Genomic DNA, 24,655 nt, shown 5'->3' on the forward strand with positions numbered 1-24,655 from the left:
AACACAAAGCGCGGACCTGCCGACAGATCTGAATCAGTGAGATGTCGCCTTTCTCACCCGACGGCACGGACACGGTCGGGGCTGAAAACTGACAGCTCGCTAATTCTGATGTTTCGGCGGGTCCGCGCTTTGTGTTTACGCCCTTTTTGCGCTAGATTCTGAAGCTGCAGGTTTTATTTCTCTCCAAACAATATTGACCGAACCAACAGCAAAAGAAGATCCAAACTACGCTTCACATAAACATTGTCATGAATTCCCTCTGACTTTTGCTGTTTTGCTTCCACCACGATAAAGCCACACTTCATGCACAGCTCTCTCTCTCTCTCTTGCTGTCTCTGTATACTTCAAGAACAGTTTCCTGTCTAAAAATCTGTTTTCTGCATTATTCGCTGGCTTGTTACGCACAAGTCTACCGTTGTTTACAGCGCTATCGGCCGCTGTTTTTTTTTCCTTTTACTTACTTCCGAAAAGAAAACCTAATTTCTGCCGTTCAATAGGCTACTGAACAAATGTAAACCTTTTAAAATTATGCAAAATTGCAAAACGCTTAGCCATGTTTCCAATAAAACCGCTGTAACTTCAGAGGTAATGTTCATATGTTGATTAATGGCTTTCTTTCGTTTTTGATGTACTGCAGAATATTTTTATAAAATCCCAGGCCAGGAAAATCACTTTCATGTTTTTCTGTGTTTTATCTTCAGCTACTTTGACACAAAGGCATCTGCTGTGATGCTTACACCTTTGATAAAGTCTGTCGAGTGTCAGCTTCCTTTTTATAGATACAAAAATATGTAAATGTACTGATCTGAATTATAATATTTCTGACTGTCTGAGGCAAAATTTCCCAGATTCAAATCGAATTGAATCGAATCGTGGATCGAATCGATTCGGGACCTTGTGAATCGGAATCGAATCGATTCTAGAAATCAGTGACGATACCCAGCCCTACTTCCATCACCAGTGTGTGATTGTGTGTGTGAATGAGTGGATGACTGAATGTGTAAAGCGCTTTGGGGTCCTTAGGGACTAGTAAAGCGCTATACAAACAGGCCATTTTACCATTTACCATATATATATCTACACTGCTTACACACACTACTGTAACACAGTGCACTTCCTTTACTCTCCTCCTCGCTCTGCCTGATCTCACCCTGCATCAACTTACATTCCCTCACATGAAAGCTTTACACCATGCAACGCCACTACAAAGGTCCACCTCTCCCTATGTGGCTCTTTTCCTTCACTTTGATTTTCTGTCCATCAAGGGGGCGTGGATTAGTGCTCTCTTGTTTATCTCCTCGTCAGTTTTATCTATCTATCACTAAGCCATCCACTGTGTGGCAGCGGCCCCAGCACTGCATTAATCCCCTATCAGCCAGCCAGCCATCCATCACCCTGCTGTCTATCACGTCAGATCCATCATCCGCCCATCTGTCTCACACTGCCCATGCTCGGAGATGATCTCCTCGGAGAGCCCCACCAGCAAGTCACAGAGGGCGGAGGGGACAGTGGGGCAGAAGGAAATTAGAGGGAAATGCAAAAAGAGAGTCAAGATTATAAACTGCTGTTCTTTCTCTCTCCCTCCCTCAGCCCATATCCTGCTGAAAGCTTTCACAACATGCTTATTAGATGTTGTGTTTGCTTCCTTTTAATTTGCCTCTTTTCCTCGCCTGCTAATTCTACCCAATGGAAGAGACGGCAGTGGTGGGAGAGACGTCTGCTAGGACGAGGGTCGTAAATCCCATAATACCCAGCTAAAGTGAGAAACACTAGCCCCTCCTTCTCTAGCATGTTGGAGTAAGGAAGGGATATTGTCTAAAGCCTCCGGCTTTAAAACAGCTCAATATCTGGGTTCATCAGGGGTCATTTGTATTTCCATCCATATCTGCTTAAATCAAAAGGTGAGTTAGGGGGGCACATGAGCAGGAGAGAAGGTGAGTGTAGGGCAAACGTTAGTACACTCGCAAAAGGAAGCAGAATTCACAAAGGTGCATGAAGCGCAGGATGAAGGGGCAAGAGAGTGCAAACAGGCACATATTAGGAGAACCAGTGAGCACACAGACATTTAGGTCTGTAAACTGCAAATGGTAGGTGAGCAAACAGGTATGTATGTGGGCTGAAGCGGCGTAATAATTTAGACTAGTCGACAAACAGTCTGTGTCTGTGAGGGCAGAGCAAATTATGTAGAGGGTAACAAAAAGAGCAGAGAAAAATAGGCTAATGTACATGCTTTCAGACTTATCACAGAGAAAAAAAAGTGAAAGTCTAAAATGTAGTCTAAGAGCTCAGCAGAGACCCTAAGTATTAGATCTGTGGGAAGCGGTTTGTTTAAATACAAACCATAACCTGTTTACTATGTGCAACCACCTCGAGGCGATTGCACGATTATGGTTTGCAGTAACTCGATTTGCTCGGTAGACGATGTTCGCATGATGCGTTTGATGCAAAGCAGCCAAGCAAAACATGTTTTTTGCACCACAAGGAAAATGTTCAAGTCTGTTTTGCTGTGATGATCAGTTTACAGAGCCCTGTAACACAGGCTTTGTTACTTTACTTTGAAACACAAAAAGACACTTCTCTGTCACCCAGAAACGTGTTGTGCTTTTTCAGCTGGCTGTCTACCTCCAGCCGTACCTTGGTGTTGTACATAAACCCACTGCTTTGCACGGAAACAAGGAATAGTGAAGTAAAGCAAAAGATTGATTTTGAGGTCAGCCACCTAATTTAGCCATTCTTCAACTGTGGCTCCAATTTAGCTAAGATAATCCAGTTAGGATGACTACATGACTGCTGCAATAATTTGAGCACTGCCTTCATTCATGTAACCTCTTTAGGTTAGGTGTAAGGGGTATTTTACATTGATTACTGGTGTTTGCTTTTATTTTTTTTTAAGCAATGGAGGAATTTCAGCCATCAGAAATCTCTACAGTATAATTATTAAATGACTCTTTGTGAGAAACACCAACAATAGAAAACATAATGGAATCTTCTTATAAAATGAATAAAAATGCCCTCCCATCACACCCACCTTATTTGTCCCTAAGCCTCTTTAATACAGTGTATTTTAGTCATACACCTTATTAAATATACAGTGTAATATGCACAGCAGAAATGTCAGTGGAATACAGAATGCTGCATTTGTCTGAACTTGAATGGTAATTATGACCTAAGCAGTGGTCCATGTCATATGAGTGAATAAATACATCGAGTAAGAGTTTACAGTGCATGGTTCACTGTATCCCCCATTAATAAATTAACACTTTCTCCTACAATCGACAATAGCTATAGATCTCCGATCGCATGTAGCGTCTTATACCTTCATGTATTTTAGTGCTACTGTAGACTGATGCCCAGCCCCAAAAATGCATCATTGATCATTTCTCAGTACAGTTAAATGTTTTTTTTATCCTTGCAGGATCCATTCTAGGATCACATCTGGGACTGCAAAATGTCTTGTGAGCACACAAGATGCTCTATAAATACAGGAAACCAATTGACAGCTGAGATATCTGTGTAACAGCAAAGCTGATGATTACAGCGGACACAGAATGGGAGAAAATAGATGTGCAAAGCTTCTACTTTTATCCATAATGAGCCTAAACAAACATCTCCAAACAACTGCTTCTTCCATGGGGCAGCAGAATCAGATGAGACAGCTGTCAGAAAGCATCCATATCCATCCTGAGTTAGCTCTAATTAGAACTGTTCTCCTTCTTCTGGCCCTCTTTGACAGATACTGCTCAATCACCACACCGGTGCTGAGCACTGCTCCAGCTAGGCCAGTGCAATTAAATTGAATTTTATTTTCATTTACGATTTTGGCTTCTGTCCATTGTGAGGCATGATAATTGATATAACAAGACGCTTTTGTTCAGCGTCATAAAAATCTAGCGCACCCCTTTCATTTACAGTGGTGCAATTCCATTCACACCGGAGTGTGGCAGGTTAAAATTACCACCAGCTCAGTTAAAAGAAAGAGAGGTCTCGGTTTACAGGATAGGTAAAATGCATTACGTTATGCATTTTACGTCATGTTATGTAATCTCGACCACAACAGTGCCTGAAATATTAATGATCATGATTTTACTTCAGCCCTACGTTATATTATCTGCAACGACAGAGCACAGTACTAATACAGGGACACCTCACATGTGGCACAGCCCCCATATATGCATATACTGTACTGCGCAGTGTGTGTATGCATTAATACTAATCGCACAAGAGCCTTGATGTGATGAGTCATTCGACACAATTCAGTGGCAGCATGCTTTTGCAGAAAAGTTGTACCTTCCGAACATTGCTACAGAGAGAAAGACACACACAGATAAATGTATAAACAGCTGCACAGCCAACACACACCTAAATTATTTCGTAAACACTGAATTAATCAGCTCTTAGACAAATGGCTGAATAAATACTGTAGATAACCAAATCAATATTATACACTCAATTCATTTGAGTTCACAGAGATGTCAAATTCCGCATAGTTCCATAGCACACTGATTAAACAGGCACCACATTAATTCAGTAAATCAATAAAACCAATCCGTCAAATAAATCAAGTCGCATGGCCGACTGCAGCCAATTGGAGGGCAAGGGCACATTAGAATTCCCTTGCTCCAACTGCATATCTGTGTCAAGCAGGCAGAACACTGATTTACTGTGTGGATTCCACAATTTGTTGAATGAAAATGATTAATCCATGAAACAATAACCAGGGTGCCAAGAAGGCACATGGTAATTCTATAATGATCAAAGACTCAATTAAATCCATTCCCATTCTGTTTCCTAAATGCCTCTGCAGCTGCAGAAAGCGTGTGTGCGTTTGTGCCTTTGGTGATCAGTTTATGTTGTGTTATGTGTGTCTTTTCTGTATCAACTTGAGGATGTGAGCTGACCAGGGGGCAAGTTGTGCTTTAGTGAAGTCCTATTGTGGTCAGGTGACGTACGGCTCGTGATCGTACTGTAAAAGCACTACAGGAGGACAAGCGGTGTGAACGTAATTGTTACTAGATTAAAAGTACAATCATATTCGGGCAGACAGACTAGCTACTCTATTCAATTACAGACATGTCCTTCACCATCCACAGTGTAACCTCTTGCGGTCCCCATCTTCAGATTTTCATTTTTCATAAAAACGTTTGACTTTCTTTTGTCCCTGTTTCAGACAAAGGTAACAAAGCACTCGATTACTAAAAATTGCTGCGCAGCAGTGTAGTTTTTAGAAACAACGACAAAAAAGAAAAAAAAAAGAAAGAACCCTCAATATAACCACAGAGGGTTTGCTGAGCATGCATGGTCATTTTTAGCAGCATCTTACCTCACATTGATTCTGTTAATACCACACCTGGGTGCTAGTTGTTGACTGTTTCAGTGGAAAAAACAAGGCTTTATCCACTCAGAGGCATGAGCATTGCAGCCTCAATACTATCTTTGTAATGCAAAGAGAAACCGTACCTGTGCCTCTATAGCTGATCAGCATGGAAATATCTTGGATTTTGCAGTTCATTCCCATCACTCTCATCAACCCCATGTACGTGCATCTCAGGTGTTTCTGAAAGCATGCTGATAGACCCAGCTTATCTTACCTGCCTTCTACCACAACAGACAGAAAAGTACCTTGCTCGCTAATGAACATGATGAAGCAATTAGCTGCTAGAAAGAGAGTAAATTTCACGAGGTGGCCAGAAATATATCAAATAATTATTCCCGTTATGCATTTACCAGCTGTGTAAATAAGCAGCTGTTTGTTAACTTGTTCACCGTAACAACTGATACTCAATCACTGTTTACAGATGCTAATTTAAGCAAAGCACGTGAAAACTGAGAATTGTGTAGTTGCTCTTTAGTGCCATCAGCTAATTGTTGGGAATTTAAACAACTGCCTGGACACAAACTCACTTTTACCTCAAGACGATTCTTACAGGACTGTGCCGTGTTCTGTCCAGATAAATTTGGCGTGTTCGCTGCACGAGTACAAAAGGGAACATTATAACAACAATATTGTACTACGCCGATTAAAAACACACGCACACACACACACCCAGAGCGGCAAAAAGGTTAATAAGCTGTTGCACTCATTCACTTTTGCATACAGTGTCAGGGAGGTGAATCTATGATATCACAAGTGTGGGTAGTACTTTGGTTTGTGTCCATATGTGCAGAGGAGCAGAGGGCATGAGGATTGGAGAGGCGCAGCACAGGCTAGTCTCAGGTGAGGCATGCATAGTCCCAACATAATTATAATCCTTAATTAATCCACCTCGGATGCTCTCTCTCTCCCCCTCTCTCTCTCTCTTTCTCTCACTCACTCATCTACCTCTCTCTTGAAGTTCATTGCTCTAGGTGTTTATGGACTTTTTCCATCACAGTGCACTTCCCCCCTCTCCGTCTTATCTGGCATCATGTAAAATGCTCTGGGTGTTTTTGCAGCTGTTTATGTATATACGTGCCCTTTCATACCTTTCTCAAGGAGCTCCATCTCTTCTCCCATTCCCCTCCTCCCCTACCTCATTTCTTTTTTTCTCAATCTGCTTTCCTCCAGCTCCCATCTTGGCAGACAGGAAAACAAGCAGCTTCTTCCAGTCCCATGTTGTTTCTTGGTGTTCTCAGTACTCACAGCACGGAACACAGAGACATACAGACACAAACATGCTCACACCAGTCCAACACCACATACTCCAATGGGAGTGCTGCTGACACAAATACAAACCCACTAGGGCCGTGCCTCTGTGGAATGACTCAGGTGTGTCTCGCATGAACACAGCTTGCAAGGATCCTGTTTATAAACATGTCTCTCCTAATTCTAGTGCCCAACAGAATGCCGGTATAGCAAAGACAACACAGAGTAACTCCTGCAGTCATTGACTGCGAGAGGTCGGTGGCAGAAAGCGAGAAAGGAAGAGGATTGTGCAAACGGAGAAATAATAAAGGAACAATGAAGTTCCATTGAAGATGAAGGGTCTGGACATGGCACTAAGCAGGAGGTAATGAGGATAAAGGTGTCAGTATTGACGCAGGTAGAATGAGAGCACCAGGTGTGAGGAGGAGTGACGACTACTTCTGCCATTACCACTCAGTCTCTCGCTCTGTCCATTTTGGCCAAGCCAATTAGAGGGGCTCATCCACCACTCCGCTCTGCACCCTCCATCAAGCTATCAGAAAACATAAGGATTGATTGGACAAGCTATTAGGTCAATTGATCCCTGTTTCCTTTCATCTGTGTGCTCCTCCTTTTTCAGATGGATAGCTTAGATGTGGAAACCTACTCCAATTACCTAAAGTTTCACCTTTTGTCTAGTCAAAGTTTCTCCCTTTTGGATATTTAGTTTTATGTGAATTTAGAATTTTATAAATATTTGAGTTTACTTGCACATATTTGCATTTATAGAGCTTTCTGTGACCGCATCCATGGTTCGCAGAACGACTGAAGTTGATCTCAATGGCACCATTGCCATTATACACCTTTGGCAAGAGCTGCCACAACTTACTTTCCAAAATTCCAGACAACCCACAGGGCAAAATTATACTGATTTGTGATCATTATTTTCAAGTACCTTTGAAATTATATCCTGGCACAGGGCTTTGAAAACCTGTAAAACGCATGTTCAGAAATGAAAACTGGAAAACAAATTGATTTGATAGCTGGGATTTAAAGTTTTCTATTAATTTTTTTAGAAGCAAAGGTGACTGGACAGCTCAAGTAGTTGTGGGTATATGTTTGCCCACCTATCTAAACTCTGAATATCCAATAAAGGCAGAAAATTACATGAAATAAAAAGAGCAACAATAATATGGTCACTGAATCTCCAGCGACACATTTTTTTTAAACACAGATCCCATTTTCTCTGACAAATCAGTGTAAAACTGAATGAATTGCTGGTGAGGCTGATTGGTCACATTGAATAAGCATTACTGAGTCTTTCCCCTGCTGTACACCCAGTCGTCTCTCAGTCGATAGACACAACCCAAATACACCAGACACTCAATCCAATGTGTTGCTACATGGGCCAATCCAGCTAATTTAACACCCACTCCATTTATGAAAAAGAGTCCTCATCGATTTTTTCTGTTCATGTGCTCTTATTGCTCCTGTTCATTTTCGCCACGCCGGCGCCTACACGTGCTCAAGGCTGGCAGCAAGTGAATTGAATTAGTGTGTGGTGGGGTTCCTGTAAGATTGGCTCCTCAAAACCCACACCTCCAGACTTTCTCCAGATGTAGCAGGGACGCCAGAGCCGATAACCAACAGGCTGCAGCACAGCTGCGTGACTACATCACAGATAACTCCACAGCACAAAGGCCGGTAGCCTCACAAAGGACATTCAATGCCCATCACTTCTGCACCTCATTGCCACAGCAAAGACAGGCACTGTTTCTTGGCCGTTATATATATCCCTGGCCAGTGCACCCTCCACTCTTCACCCCTTCTATTTTCCTTTCCCGTCTCCCTCTTTTTGCTGCTTTATATCCAATCCATTATTGCATGTTTATCCTCCAAAAATGTAATCTAGCATTTAAGGGGAAAACAGCCAAATGGGCTTAGAAAACATAATATGGTATTTTTGATTGCAATAATTAGTCCAACAAAAGCTGTTAAAAACCATTTCCAGTGTATTTTGTCAGCAGTGGTAAAACACTGAAACACAATAACTGTCATAATCATAATGGTTTTCCTGTCAGGACAAGTCTTATCAGGCTAGTGACAACCCCAGAACTGCCACTGCCAGGTAAACACTGCTAACTACAAAGGCAAGGAGCGAGGAAAAGCTACCTGGCACTACACAATAAAGAGCTTCTGTGTCAGTCCAGAGAAAAACTGCCCAACAGACACGCAGAATTTGGACATAACAAAAAGGGTAGTAAAATAATACTCCTGCCCATTCACAAGGGGCGCACAGGTACCCAGGCAGCATCCCATGAGACAATAATAATGGGCATGGATCCCATCACTGCCACAACCCTCACTGGTTACCTCCACCCTAATAAGATTGAACAGGCTGAAGAGCGCTTCTTAATCTCATACTGTAACGATGCTATATCACTCATCTGAATGCTTTTTGTGTGCTATGCAGAAATCAGATTAAGAAAAAATTGTTTGTTAGCCATGTATTACAATGGAAAATAATCTTCAGATTTATGATAAATCTATATATATTGACCACGCACATATCCGAAAATAAATTCCCTCTTTCAATGGCCTGCTGTACGTGCAAGGATTTTACTAATCCAATATCATATCTGGGAACCTTCCATCATCAAAAGACAATTCTGAGATTAAGTTTATCATTTGAATATACTGCAACGCCATAGTAGAGTTCCTCTGTTCTGTACTGGAATAAATATTTGCCTTTAATTCCCTCCTGGAGATTGAAATAGCTTATAGTGGCATTATGAGTGCACAGTAAAGTGTGTGTTGTTAAGTGGGCATGTTAGAACACCATCACCACATATGCAACAATTTGAATTAATTTAAATTATTCACTTTGTAATGAAAAGAGAAATGGCTACATGTGTTATCGTGTGCACTTGTAGCTAAATAATTTTTGTGTTTGCCGCACAATGTTATGAAATTCTGTGTCTTGACTTGACTGACGGATGGCTTTAATTAACACATTTTCATAGCAAACTGCTCCCTTCTATTCTTTAGTGATTATTCGTTAATTTTTTTATTTTAATAACATGTGTAATTGCCCACTGAGAACCGAAAATGTAAAACAATTTGATCGCAAAACAGAAAATTGAATTGAATTGCGTATTTATCTGTATTATGCGTGCATTTTGAATTATGTTATTTGCTACCCCAGAGGGCATTCAAACTGTAGAATAATGTACTGCTATACTGTTACTACAAGCCACATACAGTTTCATTTCATACCATCTTATGTGTGAAAAAGATGTCACTAGCTTTCACAGGTTAAGGATAAATCTCCATGCAGTGTCAAAATCAACAATCCAGCTTTTTGGCATGTAACATTCAATATATGTTGCTTGCAGTAATTAACAATCGTGGCAAGAGCTCTTTTTTTTTTTAAATCAAGTATTACAGTAACAGAACAGGTGTCAGCATTTTTTTTAAATCCAGTCAATGTTATTTTTCTAATGTGTCTAATGTTTCTAATGTGTGAAACAGCGTAGATGCAGTACACTGAACTGTCCTGAAATAACACAGGTTATTTTGTAAAAATCATCAATTCTTTTTCCTTTCCGCTAATTTTCTATCAACAAAGTTATTTAGTCAGTCTTGTCAAAGAGCTGTAGGGATCTAAACAGCAGAAAGCAGAATGAAAAGAATTTAAAAAATCTGAAGGTGTAGTCGCTTTGGGAACTTAGCACTGTTAATCCCATTTATAAAAAAAATCAAGTGTACGTGTCTGTGCACGTGTGCGAGCGCATGCACACATGCACAGACATACATGCTATAAACGAAAACATGAGTATGTGCATTTCTCGTGTTCATATAGATGCAATGACTACACTTTAAACCTAAATGGATAGAAGAATTTAAAAAAAAACAACCAGGTTCTGTATACAGTGTCTTCTTCACAGCCGATGTTTTAAATAAAATAAAACGATGATCAAACCCTGACCACAGCATTTCAAAAACTCGAAAAACTCAAGTAAATCTAATTCTGATTAGTGACTTATTAAATGTGTGACAATCATTAATGCCATGCTAATATATGACTATTATTCAACCATTGAAAGCCGGGAATAATTTTTCTGATGGTGATGTGACACACAGACAAGGGGGAAATAAATCCTTCTGTCTTCCCGGGGAGTGTGTTTGGCAGTAAACCAATTCCAAGTCTGGCTTCTTGAATGCCCAGATAACGCAATCAGACAGTTGCAATATTGCTGTTTTACCACCTGAAGAATTTAAATTTCATTCAGCCCCTTCAGAATAGTAGACATGCCAATTTTTCCCTAAGAATTGGCAGGGCAAACACAATGCACCCCAGTGAAATGAGGGAAAGAATGAGGGAAAGGATTACAAACTGAAAATAACTGTTTTCAGGGGCTTTCTTGTTTGCCTCCTCAGGTTCAATTTTATCATAATAACACACAAAGACAAAAGGTTTGATTTCATCTATCATAGCTGCAATACAGTCGGCTGATGCCTTTTTATTAGAGATTTTATTATTAAATTGGGAATTAGCTCAGCGTAGTAACATTATAATGGGGTTATCATGATTTGAACCCCTAAATATTAAGGGGGTCACATTTGATTAAATTTGGATGTATGACAGTATGCTTCCTGGCTTGGTTTGTAGTGAGGTGATATTAAGACAATAACATAATAACATATCCTGTTGCCATTTTGTGCACAAGCTATTATTAGAATGTCAGATGGGCTAAATTTAACAGAACTTCTCACATAGTTTGGGAGACCCAGAAACACTCAAGGACTCCCCAACAGCTAGCCTATAGTTAATGATTTGACAAGGTAGGATTAATGATGTAGTCTTGGACACGGGGGTTGGACAGAGTAGTTCACACTGAGGCTGTACACTTGCTCTGATGCATTCCTCTAATAATCAATTGGTTACTTCATTTCTTTCTCGAATTGAAGGAACTTGCGGAGCAAACCCTGAAAAGAGTGATTACAAAAATCACTTCTGTCACAAATATCCCAGAACATCTTATTTTTTTTCTTGTCTAAAAAGAGTCGTGATTTGCCTCGATTTCCCAATGTCAACCGAAAACACTTCACGCGTTCTTCGCTTTTACAGGACATGCACACTGTCACTTTCAGGCTCGCAGACCCTATGTATTAATTAAAATTGCCAAAATCTGTTACTGTCCAGGCCACGGTGCAACGCACAGGCCCACAGACGAGAGTTATACTCGCAGATGCGACTAATTTAGAACATCCAGCACGCATTTTAAATATGAGGCGACTGCTGTTGACGCACCGTAAACATGAACTTCGCTACCTGTCAAAACGTAAAATATTACATAAATAAATCGTATTACCACGTCTGAACACCTCACGCAGGCTCACAGAAGAAGCCAGGTTGCTGCGCATTACATGCTATTACTGTCGCACTCGTATCACATGTATTTAGAGCACGTGTAAAATAAAAAAGCTGGACATCGATCCTACCTTGTTTCCTCCAATCTCCTTCTCCTTGTTTTCTCAGTGTGTCTCATTCATTCTCGTTTCTCTCCTCACTTGCCTCCTTCTCCTTTTCTTCCCCTCTGGTTATCACTCGTTTTTTCTCCTCTCTGGTGCCGTCTTCGTGCGGATGCATAAGAATTAAAAATTAATAGCCTGCTATCTTAAAGACGGGAGACAGGGGGGGGGGAAATCCACCCGACTAAAAAATATGATAAAGCCAATGGAGGGAAAATCCTCACGGACAAAACAGATTCTCACGAAAATGCGCCCGTGTGGGCATCAAAATAAATAACGGCGACGACACCATCCTGGTAGAAAAATAATATTAGAGCATGCGGAACACTTTAACGATGAAGGTGACGGAAATGTTAAACTATAGTTGATTATTAAGAAAAATTAAGTTGTAATTCTGTTGTCCGTCCGCCGCTGGCTTGGTGGTGAGCATTTGAGCAAATGTGCCACCGTCGCAAAACGTCTGCGTAATACAGATCAGACTCTTGAATGCCTGATGTGTTTCTGTTACACGCTTCCCCCCCGAACTGTCGACTCCTTGACTTCGTGCAGCTCTACAGTGTAAAAATCATCCGTTGGAATTAGGACAGTCTACACAGGTCACATGCGGTTATCTCGCGCGTCTTGACGCACAGAACGGATCACTCTAGTTTCCCTCTTTGTAGACAGGCAGCGCGCACTCTCATCAGGACCGTCCACACGGCATTTTCAACCTCTGCAGTTCTGCATCAGGCCAATTACAACCTAGCGCATTCGTCACTGGCTTTCACATACAGTTTGGTACCTTGAAGACAGTTTCATGACAGTTTTATAAACAAGCCTTAGTCGACCTAAGTTAGGGAAATGTAGTCTATACCACGTCTGCCCGCCCACTAATGAAACGGCTTTCTTTGTATAACATTAGCACCTTTTCTTTTCTTTTTTCCCCCAGATGCCTAACCCACGTGGTTTCCCAAGGTGGATATCAGGAACCGCCAGAGGTCCTCTAAATGGTCATCTGTAATTGCCCTGCAAATTAGGTGTAGCTTAATTGCACACAGTGTAAGCAAATCGTCTTGAAGTACCTGCAAGAAAAAAAAGGACACTGACTATTTGATTCCTACACCTTCCACCTTTCTCTGATATATATTTCACTATACAAACGGTTCCAAAAATGCTGTGACTGTTTTGTCTTATGCCCGCATGTTTAAAAGACGCTGGGGCAAGGTCATCAAAGACCTGGTTGTATAATGACTAAAAAAAACTCCAAAAAAACCTAGTGGAACATTAAGCGATTAATTAGTTTAATTAGCCATAGGTCACAAACATAAGTGGCCATAAAAGGAATGCATAAGAGAGGCTGAGTCTTTCACACGCAAAGGTTATAGCGGTGCACCACTCTGTGAAAAAGCTAAAGAGATAATAGATCAGTAATTTGAAAATAAGAAAAAAACTGAAACTTAAAAAACTGAAAATGACATGATCAACAGTAACAGTAACCGGAGGGCATTCACAGTGGGTCTGCATTCACAACAGAGCTTATATTAAAGCAGAGCTCACTCTATGGGCTCAGTAACACTTCCTCAAACCTCTGGCAGTGAACAGAGTGTAACTACATCCACAAATACAAGCAAGATCCAGAATCGCTGCTGCCTTCTCGGTGCCAGAGCTCATTAAAGACTGAGGAAAAGCAGAAAACTGCTGTGGAATGACTGATCAAAATTGGAAACTGGCTTTGGACATTATGAATGCTGCATTCGCCTGGTCAAAGAGGAGAGAAGCCATCCATCTTGTTATCAGAGTACAGTTTAGCAGTCAGTGTTGTGATGGCATGGGTGTGCATTAGTGCACATGGCACGGGGAACTTGTAAATCTGTAAAGGCCCTGTGACTGTTGATTGATATATACTGATTTTGGTAGAACATGCAACTACTCAGGTGACTTCCTTATTTCATTCAAGTCAATGCCAAGCCACATCCTGCACGTATGCCGGTAGCTTTCCACCCAATGACCCTTTCATCCAATTATAACACCTGGCATATTATGACACAAAAAATATGACAAAGAAGACTGTTGAACTGTTGCAGCAGCTGACATTTTGCTTGTAAAACTACAAGTAACACAACTACTGCAATTTGCTTCCTCAGTACTTACAGAGTTCTCTTAAAAGAAGATGATGATCATCACAATGGTAAATACATCTCTTTCCCAACTTTTGGAGAAAAGAACTGGGATGGATGTTGCTGGCATCAGACATAAAATTAGTCTATTTTTTTACCCAAACCAACAAAATTCTCAGTTTTCACATTTAATTTGATATGTTGCCTTTGTCTTCTATACGGAAATAATGTGCAAATCACTGTAAACTGATTTGTGCATCATTTTAAACTGCATGCACAATTTTATACTGTATGGACAGTAAATCAATAAAACCACCATGATAACAGCCATTTGTGTGGGAGTCATTTAAATCAACCATACAGTAAGTTCTCTGTGCTCACATAAGACTTTTAGATTCTTCACCTATGTGCACCATGTATTAAAATGTATCTAGGCTATTTATTTTTTCCATAATGTACACGGTATGAAGTATGTCCACAGTATGAACATACTTCATACCGTGTACATTATAACATACCATAATAGACCTGTAATATACTTACATATCTATATTATTGCTAATATATATTGTAATATATCTATATCATGGCTAAAGTACTTCTGGATGGATGCAAACTGCATTTTGTTGCCTTGTACCTGTGCATGTGCAATGACAATAAAGTTGAATTCTATTCTATTCTATTCTATTCATTAGTTTCAAAGCACTTAAAAAAAGTTTCTAAATAATGTCAAAGCACCAACATTCAAAAGAAACTACATCTTTAAGATTGCAGTCTGCTGCCCAGGAATAGATGGATTTTTCAAAAGATTGCTTTTCTGGTTCTTCTGGTGTCAGACAGTTTGTTGAAAAAAGAAAGCATGTTATACGGCTCTGAGTGAGTACATTGGCAGGTGTTCTCCAGGACGTTCACAGGTGGGTACGGGTTTAAGGGGGTGAAAGTGTATGGGAGGAAGGAAGAAAAAAATCAGCAACTAAGTGGAGGCATTGAAGCTTCTTGGTAGTTCTACTAAAAGCTACTCTTAGTTGCAGCTGCTCACTTTTTCCGGTAAGTGTATTCTTTTAAGCCTGTTTCTCTTGGGCCAAAATTAGCATCCCATTTAAGGTCACCGAGAATTACAGCTGCACCTTGATAAGCAAACTAGCAAGCTAGGGCTAGGACTGGGTAGTGAGAGCTATCCTCCAAATAAATATGGTACTCACTAGTTAAAAAAATAACACTGGCTTCAAACCAGTAGCAGTCGATGACATTTATATGGCAACATTCCTACACTGCCTAATGATGCCTTAAAACATAAATTACATTACAAAATTACTTTACTGTTACCCATGGAGACAGTCACAGACATTATAATAAGAATCTGAGACAGACATGTGATATATTTACAGTTCCTCATCCGTCGTCCAACTGTACAGGCATTCAGTGAAGACGCTTAACATTTATGTCCTTAAATAAACTGAAAGATTTAATCTGCTATTATCATTCAAATGCACCTGTTTAAAAAAAGTTACGTATCCTCACTAAAAGCACTTTTATTACGTGGATATTGGCGCGTGTGTCTGTGTGTTCAGTGTAAATTGTTTTGCTACGTCTGCTTGAAAGCCATTAAATAGATTTAAATTTGAACCAACTACTAAAAATGCAGTTTTGTTTGATTTTTATTTCAGACTGAACTTGCCATGAGTAATAACTCTGAATTAATCCCAAGAACTCTTTGTCTCCAGGTGAACATGGGCTAAGTTCTCCAGTGCCAGATGAAATTATTTAACTTCCATATCACACGCAATAATTGCAGCAGTTCGGGGTACATGTTGCAATTTTTCTTTTTACTCTGAAAATCCTTTTGGCAGTTTCTATTGTCGTAGCTAATGTTGGACTCTACTGAATAGGCGCTACACGCCGTTGCCACTTAGCTTTCTGTTACACAGTACCTACTCTGTTATACCACTCTCAAATCTAGGCAATTGACCTTCACAGGCTGTCTGACTCATTGTGTCAATAAACACAGGGCATAATGTAGTTTGTGCTCTATGGCGGTCTCACACTTTATCAGTATTTTTTCAGAAACAGATGTTATTCATGCAAAGTCACAGTACACTGTATAATTAGGCTGCAGGCAAACCGTGCCACCTGGTCCACTCTGGACCGCTAAAAAAAACAAATGTCGACAAAGTTGAAGCATCAAGTCTTTCCTTTGTGCTTTGCAAAATCTGAACAGTTGTTCACTGCACACTGGTCTCTTAGCAACAACAATAGTAACTCTGATTAAGTGCTGATTGGCCTCGTAAGCGCTGCTCATAAATAATATGATCTCTGAAAGTCAAATGATATAAAAGATAAATAAACATAAAGAATGACAAAGATTTACACAAGCTCTTGATTGAGAAACTGAATGGTGTGCATTAGATAGTTATGATGGGATGTTGTTTGGTGTTGAAATACATAACAAATACAATGAATAGTTTATAACAAAACTAATATATGTGCATTCAAAACAGAACACACAGTTACATTATACTGTAGTGCATTATAGTGCATTATAGTGCAAAGTTCATGGTGCTCAAATATATGATCTGCCTTTCGTCTCTCCACGCATGGTTGTGTTGTTTTAAGAGGCTCTCAAACAAATAGATGCAACTCAGAAACACACAGGAAGCTGAGTGCAAATCAAAAGCCCAGCTTTATTCAGAAATGCACTTTATAGACAGCACATGGTAATTACTCTCCTGCTTTCACCTAAATAAATTGATCCAGATAAGTGTTGATAAAGGCAGTGGTTAAAGCACAGAGCTCATGAAAAAAAATGAAAGAAAATCCAAGATAAGCGTGAGCGCCTGTGTAGCACTGTAGCGGTTTTTGTGCCGGTGTGTGAGGATGTTCTAGCACTGAATAATTTCATTGAGGCTCAACCATGACTGAAAATCTCAGTCACTGTTAATAATCATTCTTTTTCTTCATTTGTGTTCCATGTTGCATTTAGTTTCTCAATACAGCGATGTCTTGCTCGATAAGACAGACTTTATCAACAAAGCATCAGTGGTCCTGTTTGCCTGAATGTTTTCTTGTGTTCTCCTGAAAAGGCAGAGAAAATGGACTCATACAGCTGGCATACTTTAATTTGTTCTAGCTCATGTTTGATTAATGCCAATTCTTCCTAGTCGGAGCTCGTGTTTGTGCGGCACCATATTTACATAACACCTTACCCTATTTGCAAATAGCTCCTATTTTCACAGTTATACGGCTTTGTGTTTTCCACTGATTGACAAATTATCTCCTGTACCACAAACCACAAAACCAAAATTTATTTTTGCAATACTTGTTATCAAAGCACATCACATTTCACAATGTGCTGTATAAAATAATAAGCCGAATAATGGTTGCGTGTGTTTTTGTACAGATAAGGTTGCTACTTAGCAATATATTAAAACATGATATGCATTACTTCAGAATTAATCCGTTTCACACAAATCACTGCTATTCACTTTGTGTATGAATGAAAATTAATCAAGATATTACCTGCATTTCTTTTCAGCATGTTGCCATATTGTTGGCAAGTAAAACCATAGTACTACAGAAAGCCACCATTATTGGAGGAAGTCTTTATTGCCTTTCATGCGTGCCCTGTGTAGTGTAGTCGAGTAGAAGGCCTGTGGGCGTACAAATGAACACAATAGCAGGAAAGAAAACTGTATGGTATTTCCAGTACTGAAAGGGGAGGAAACCAATGAAAAGGGTTTAAGAGTCTAACAAAGCAGACATCGGTATTTGGAGCCAGCAAAGCGTTGGTGTAACACCTCTGCTTTTATATAGCAACCTGTGACCACCAGAGCGCTCTTCCTATCACTCTCTTTCCATTGGGATGATCATTGTAAAAGCAGCATTTCAACATTTTCAGACACTGCATCCATAAAGATACCTCCACCTCTCCCTCTCTCTCGTTTCCCTTTTCTCACTCACACTCTCAATCTTGCTCTTTTGCTAATTTTCACTCACTGTGGCTCTGTGTCTCGGTTTCCCTTTTGCAATATGACATCGTCCATTATCTGCTCTTAGTACTAATTGGTGTATTAACGCCATGCTGTGGGTGACACAGTGAGAGAGAGGAAGAGAGAGCGAGCTTGAGAGACCGAAAGAGAGAGAAAGAGGAGGAGAGAGAGAGAGAGATGCAGGATGAATATGGATGAGGCAGACGCAGGGAGGGAACGAGGCTCTGGGGGAGGCGAGTACAGAATGAGAGAGAATGGAAGGCCAAGGTAAATCTTTTCAGCTGCACAAGTGGTTAAGAGCAGCATGGCAAAATGACGAGTGAAGGGGAAAAAAAAGAAACCATCCTGTAATGGCTTGTTTTTTTTTTCAGTTGGCCTTCTCTGTATCCCTTTCTATCCTGCTTTCACCGTCACCACTTTCAACCCAATTATCCACTCTCCCTGGTGCCACTGGCAGCATATGGAAATGTAAATTACAGGCAAGATGGAGTTGTTGTTTTTTTTTTTTTTGAAAGATGTGGAAGGTAAGCAGCTCTTGAGGATGGGGAGAGTAGGAGGAAGAAAAGAAAGCGATGACAAACAACTGAAACTGAGGGGCTGCCTTTAGTCCCAATAGCTTGTCAGTATTGCTACTTTATCAGATATACAAATCCACCCACGGAAGAAAATATAGTAGACTGAAGTTGATTTATGTTGCTACATACATACACACTGTGAAGCTCAAATAAAAGTTTGCATAGAAGGGAGTATACATTTACAGCTATAATATTATATTCACCCAAATATAACTTCATGTTGGATGAAGTCCCTTGAATAAAACTGACATATCAAGTATACATATCTCCATATATCTATAGTAAGTACGGAAAAGGAACCTCAACACACTGAAAACATCACCAAACACCAGACTGTAAACCTCATGTAGGCATGAAGGAATACACAAAATGTCAAATGTTCTGGAAGGCCGTATGTTCATGTGTTAGTAGAGCTATAGGTCAGCATCTTTTAGCAAATCCACAACCATGTCTGCTTGGGAAGGTTCCCGCCTCTCTTAAAGAGAAAATGCTGTGTTCCAGTCTCTTTTAATGCTAGCAAGAAAAGCCGTAATGGTGAAGTGGGTTGGAGATGATCCCCTGTGTGGAAATCGTTAATCTCAGAGGCTGTGAATATGGAAAAAGTTGGACGCCATATCAGTAAAAGGACTCTTTTTCTTCAGCAGAAATGGGGACAACTGAAACTTCTGGGGCCGATTATAATCTGAATTTAAACTGATGAATTGGACAATTGCCACATTTTTAGACTAAAAAACCATGAATTGGATTTTGCTACATAAAACAAACTACTGTGCAACTGCAAAATATTGTCTCATTGCATTATTGATGTCACAGCATTTCTCGCCTGATGTACCTGTTTAGTAGCATCTCTGTAGGATTGTTGTTATATATATTTTGTTTGTTCATTTGTCTTTAAAAACTTGATAAACAGAATTATGACAAAAAGCATCACGTGCACCATAAATAAACACACTGATGCCAAACACACACTTAACTACATGAAGGTCCACCAACACGGTTGCATCACATGCTTGAGGGACTTCTCACATGGGCCAGCCATGGGGCTGGTGAATAGCTGCTGAAACTCAGGATACAGAGATCAAAGATGCTCATCTTTTCCAGTGCATGTGACATTGAGACACGTAGAGGCTGATTATTCCGATAAGCATATCTATCCTCGGGGGTGAAGGCAAAATGGAGATGAGTGTTTTGTTCATTATCATTAAGATCTATCTTTTCCTCTGTTCACCTCTCTTCTCTCCACATGCTCATATTTCGCCCCCGCAGAGCTGATGAAGCCAACTTCTCAAATCTGCAATTTGCTCAATTATTTTCAATTATCCCGCCATCGCTGCTTCTATCATTCCCCTTAGTTCAATTGTGAACAGAAATCACTTGTTGATTGACAGCAAAGGCCAATTAGAGACAGGAGGAAAACTCTAACCCTTATGGTAATTACGGCTGATTGGTGTCACACAGACATTTTACAGACCATACACACTGATATTGGTAAATGTCCCTTTTACAGTGCAGCCTCTTGTATCTTATCACAAACATACTGTAGAATTGAAATGGATTCTTGCTGAGGTCATTTAAAGTTTTGCCGAATTTTAATATGCTTTACTGTTTCTTTACATGTTGAGTGAATATAGTGCACTGGGAAAGCTTTCAAAGCAACGCCTGAGACAGTATGAATTTCTGTCTAGCAAGAATCCCGTGTCTGTGTGCCTTTAGCACATTAACTTCAAGGTAGTTCTGTCTCAAGGCTTTAGAGAAACTCTTCGGCAATGTGCACAGAAATCAATGATGAACTGCCTTTGAGCACGACAAAGACCCACAAATTCAATATACCTTCAGCAGTTTTGCTGTCTGAGTTTGTTCACCATATTTTAGTAGCTTAATGTAAGGTAGTTCAGGCAAAACAGAAAATCAGTTACTTCATATATTTTCATTTTGTTGTGCATCTGTGGTTATCTTATGCGTTATTAGTTTCTGTGCGCCATAATCCATTTTTTTGTTTATTTTGTAGACGGTAATGAAAATTTAAAATTTGACCTCGCTACTGCTTTTGTTTGAAATTGTATTACCGGAGGTTATGGTCTACCACGTTATTGATTGTTTGTTCTCCAAGTAAATATATGCAGACAAATACACATAACACGGTCGCATATGCAGAAGACACAGGTGACTATTTAATTAATTTTTCTAAATTAATTTGCTGTATAATAACTCGTTTTTATTTTAAATCTGTCATTCACAACAATGTGCCACATTTGATGGCACAGCACATGACACGCAGTGTATTGAGTCACAGTATCGTAAGTTGGCAGATATATTTTGATAGTTGCTTTAGTGATTGTAAAGGACACATCTTTCATAAAGTAACGGGAACACACATTTGTAAACTTAATAAGTGTCTAAAACAATCCCGACAGAGTCCCGGTTCTACAATAAAACGGTATTTTAAAGCAATGTTCACGAGCATCCCACAATTTACTTCATATTTCATGAATGTTATGTAATGAACACATGCCAACAGCCATGTTTCTTTTCCTTCAGCAAACATTGTAGTCATATATAGAAAGCCTTCCTGAGTGCAGCTCAACATTTCCACATCTCAGACTAAGGCTGATTTTTTGTGTTTCTCCTGTTAAATTTCAAATGACTCTATGGGGGAAAAAAACAAACAAAACTCGAACCTTTCCACTCAAGCCTCTTTATTCTGTGCCGTCTTGAAATGGGCATTTTATGCGGTACAAAGCTATTGACTTGCACTGTTGTTTGTGACAAGTAGGCTGCTAAAGCAAGTGGTGGTTACTCAGGACTCCCCTAATGACATTATGGGCCTAATGAGTTTTAATTGGGAGAAGATCTTAACTTGCAGACCTAATTGCATCTGATTAAAGACAATATTAGTTTTACTCCTGGCAAATTGGTTAGGGAGGTTTGGTAAGAGGGTTTTGGATGGCTCAGTTGTCTCCTTATGGAAATATTGCACATATCCCCAAAATGGTCTTGAAGCAATGGAACATAAAGCAAAGGCAGAACCAGGTGAACAAACACTTAGCTTGCAGTGATGGTATAACAGAGGCATGCTACAGAAGGGAATGAAGGAGGAGGGATAAGACGAGCAGGACTGAAGATTAAGAATTCAACCAGAACAACCCTGTTTCTGACCTCTACAGCTTCTACAGACACTGGGTGATCGTGTGATACGTACGCCTTTAGATTAAGGGCACAGAAAATAAGTCTCTTGTACACAAATCTCACCTCCCGGTTATTATTTTTATCTGCTTCCTAGCAATTCTACTTTCAATTCTTAATAGCTGAACTGTTGCTAAGCCTCAGTACCAGTATGTGTATTTTTGGATTTTACTTGGCTTACAGTTTTCTCAGGAGTGGGAGCAGTGGAAATCTTCCCTAGAACCCACTTTGCAGTTAAATTTTCCAATCTTCAAAAAAGAAGTATAAAAAAAGTGGGGAGGAGAGGAGACCGCTAATTCTCAAACCTGAGAGCCAATGATCTCATCTATGCCCATCTATTTTCAGGGGCTGATAACATTTAGCTGAGATTTAAATTAACTTTATTTCATCTAACATGCATGGATGTTTAAAAAAAAAAAGAAAGAAAAAAAGTTGTCAGATCTTCAGAAAATTGCATCAGCTGGTATATCGCTCTTAATAAAGTTGTCCTGTCCCTGCAGGACTTGGAAAAAAAATTCTCCTTCACACAATCTAATTTGTTCAAAATCACAATGTGGTAAAAATGATCATGAAGGGTCATCATAGTTTCACTGGGAGAGCGAACTTGCCGTCTACGGACATTGAAGTGTCATTAATTAAAAAAAAATGTAATTGTAATCTATTTAATTGATTAAAAGCGGCAGGATAAACAACAACAACTTAAGTTATTACACATAATTATATTATGCTCATGTCTGCATGTTAGTATACACACAAACAAAAACAAGTACACAAAAACACAGTCCTTATTCCCTCCTCGTGGCATCATAAATATATGCCCTGGATCAGCAGTGATTTAAGGCCAGACACAGGAGAGTATAGTAAATTATGCGTGTATGAGGCTTCATTTCCTGCTCTTCTTAAGCACTTGCTTAATTGCCATTCTCACCTGAGCAATTGTATAATTTCCTTTATTTTTCTCCTCCTCTGCCCAGAATATGAGTCTATAATGAGCTGTGGGTGTCCCCCAAAGCTAAGCCTGGCGCCTTGAAATAGGTTTCACTAATTTACCAATTAGTCATAAGATACAATTAGTGTGCAAGTTCCCTAAGTCCATGAGTGCCCCCACCAACGGCCTCCCTACTTTGATTGTTCAATCTCTGCAGTGATCATCACTCCATTACTTGGCTCATGCTCTGGCCCTGCTCTGTTCAGCATCGCTACAAAAGCAAAGTCCCACCTGCACTTTGGATATTACTCTAACCCTATGTGCCTCTGAGGGAATCGGTGTGGGAGTGGGAGTGTGTGAATGTGTCTACGTCCGCAGCTCTGGGTTTCTGTTTAAGTGCAGCTGGGACCGGTTTCACTGACCAAGAGGATGAGAGCTGAGGAGGGGAGGGGTGGGCGTCTGGAGACAACAAAACTTATGAGAACTGAGATAAGTTACCAAGTAGCAAAGTGAAAGTTTGCTGGAGGTGCAAATCTAATTTATGGTTGGAGAATACCGTGTTGTGTTTCTCGCCTTAGTTCGCTCAGCCATTAAAACTAAACCCGAGGACAAATAAGAAATAAAAAAGCAAACAAACCAAAAAAACAACACAACAAATATCAACGCTGCTACGCTCGCTGCTGGTTGTTATTATGCTGTGCGTGAGGCTCTGGGTGTGCAGTGATCAATATGTGAGAGGTCATTTGTCAGTGCCTTTTCCAGGGTGAAGGTAGTTCATTTTTCTTGATGGGAATACAGCCGCTTATATTGGATTTCTAATAATTTCTAATAATTGCAGCATATTACCTTCTGTTTTCATCAGGGTCTTATGCATCTTATCTACGAGTAGGTGGGATCAAGATAAAATAAAATTACAAACTTATTGCTCGGGGAAAATACAACCAAATTACACAAACAGTAATGCAACAACTAATAAATACTGATTTTTTTTTAATTATGTTATTATTCTATTAATGCAAATGGTCTCAAGGATACAAATAATTAGCACATTAAGATTTGTACCCAAGAGACAAGTTATCAAAGTTAATATGTTTTGCCTCTTGATATGTATGTTGCATCTTAATTTAATACAGTCTTTAGGTTCATGTGTAAGAAACAAGAAATGTTAACAAAAACATTTTATTATTATTCCATATTTCAAAAGCAAAAATGTGCAGAAATGTGCTAAAGAACAATCAATTGCATAAAACAGTGAGCCAGGTTTTAGCTTCAGCACCTTCTCAGTTAGCAGAGACTGAGGCAGGAGTTTCTGTGTTGATTGCTATTGGCATAAAGGGACACTTACAGTGCGATCACACCAAACATGTTTGGAGCGCTTTATTGGAACTGTGGAACAGTTACTGTGAGCAAAAACAATGCCATTTGATCAGCAGATAACTGCGCTGAGACTGAGGGAGGGCAAACTATGAGATAGAAAGAGACAATTTTTTATGATCTCTGTGCAATAAACCCACGCAGTTTACTCACAGTGACTCTTCATGTCAGCAGACATGTGTAAGCTGCGGCACAGACTCCGGTATAGGTGACGAGCCCTGCATTTATTGCTGCGGCTGACTTCAGTCCTGTTTGATTTGGAGAAACTTCTCTGAGAACAGAAGAGCTGTTTTATTTGTTTCCAGCACAGCCCAACAAAACTAACCTTGATTGAATAAAGAAATCATTCAATAATAACTGGAACCTTGGCGTGATTT

General features: G+C 39.9%; 1 protein-coding gene across 2 annotated transcripts in view; it reads right to left on the reverse strand.

The window, feature by feature from the left end:
* The window catches only part of adgrl1a (adhesion G protein-coupled receptor L1a), a 116,546-nt gene that overhangs the window by 83,968 nt on the left and 7,923 nt on the right, over positions 1-24,655 (reverse strand). Inside the window, exon 1 of one of the 2 annotated variants that reach the window (XM_006791313.2) lies at positions 12,107-12,790. The exons of the other annotated variant lie outside the window; for it this stretch is intronic. The gene's annotated coding sequence lies outside the window, so the exon portion shown is untranslated. Of the gene's footprint in view, positions 1-12,106; positions 12,791-24,655 lie in introns of those variants that run through there. 2 annotated transcript variants of the gene reach the window in all.

This window comes from Neolamprologus brichardi, chromosome 4 (assembly GCF_056152115.1).
Source record: "Neolamprologus brichardi isolate AB-2024 chromosome 4, ASM5615211v1, whole genome shotgun sequence".
Taxonomy (NCBI): Eukaryota; Metazoa; Chordata; class Actinopteri; order Cichliformes; family Cichlidae; genus Neolamprologus; species Neolamprologus brichardi.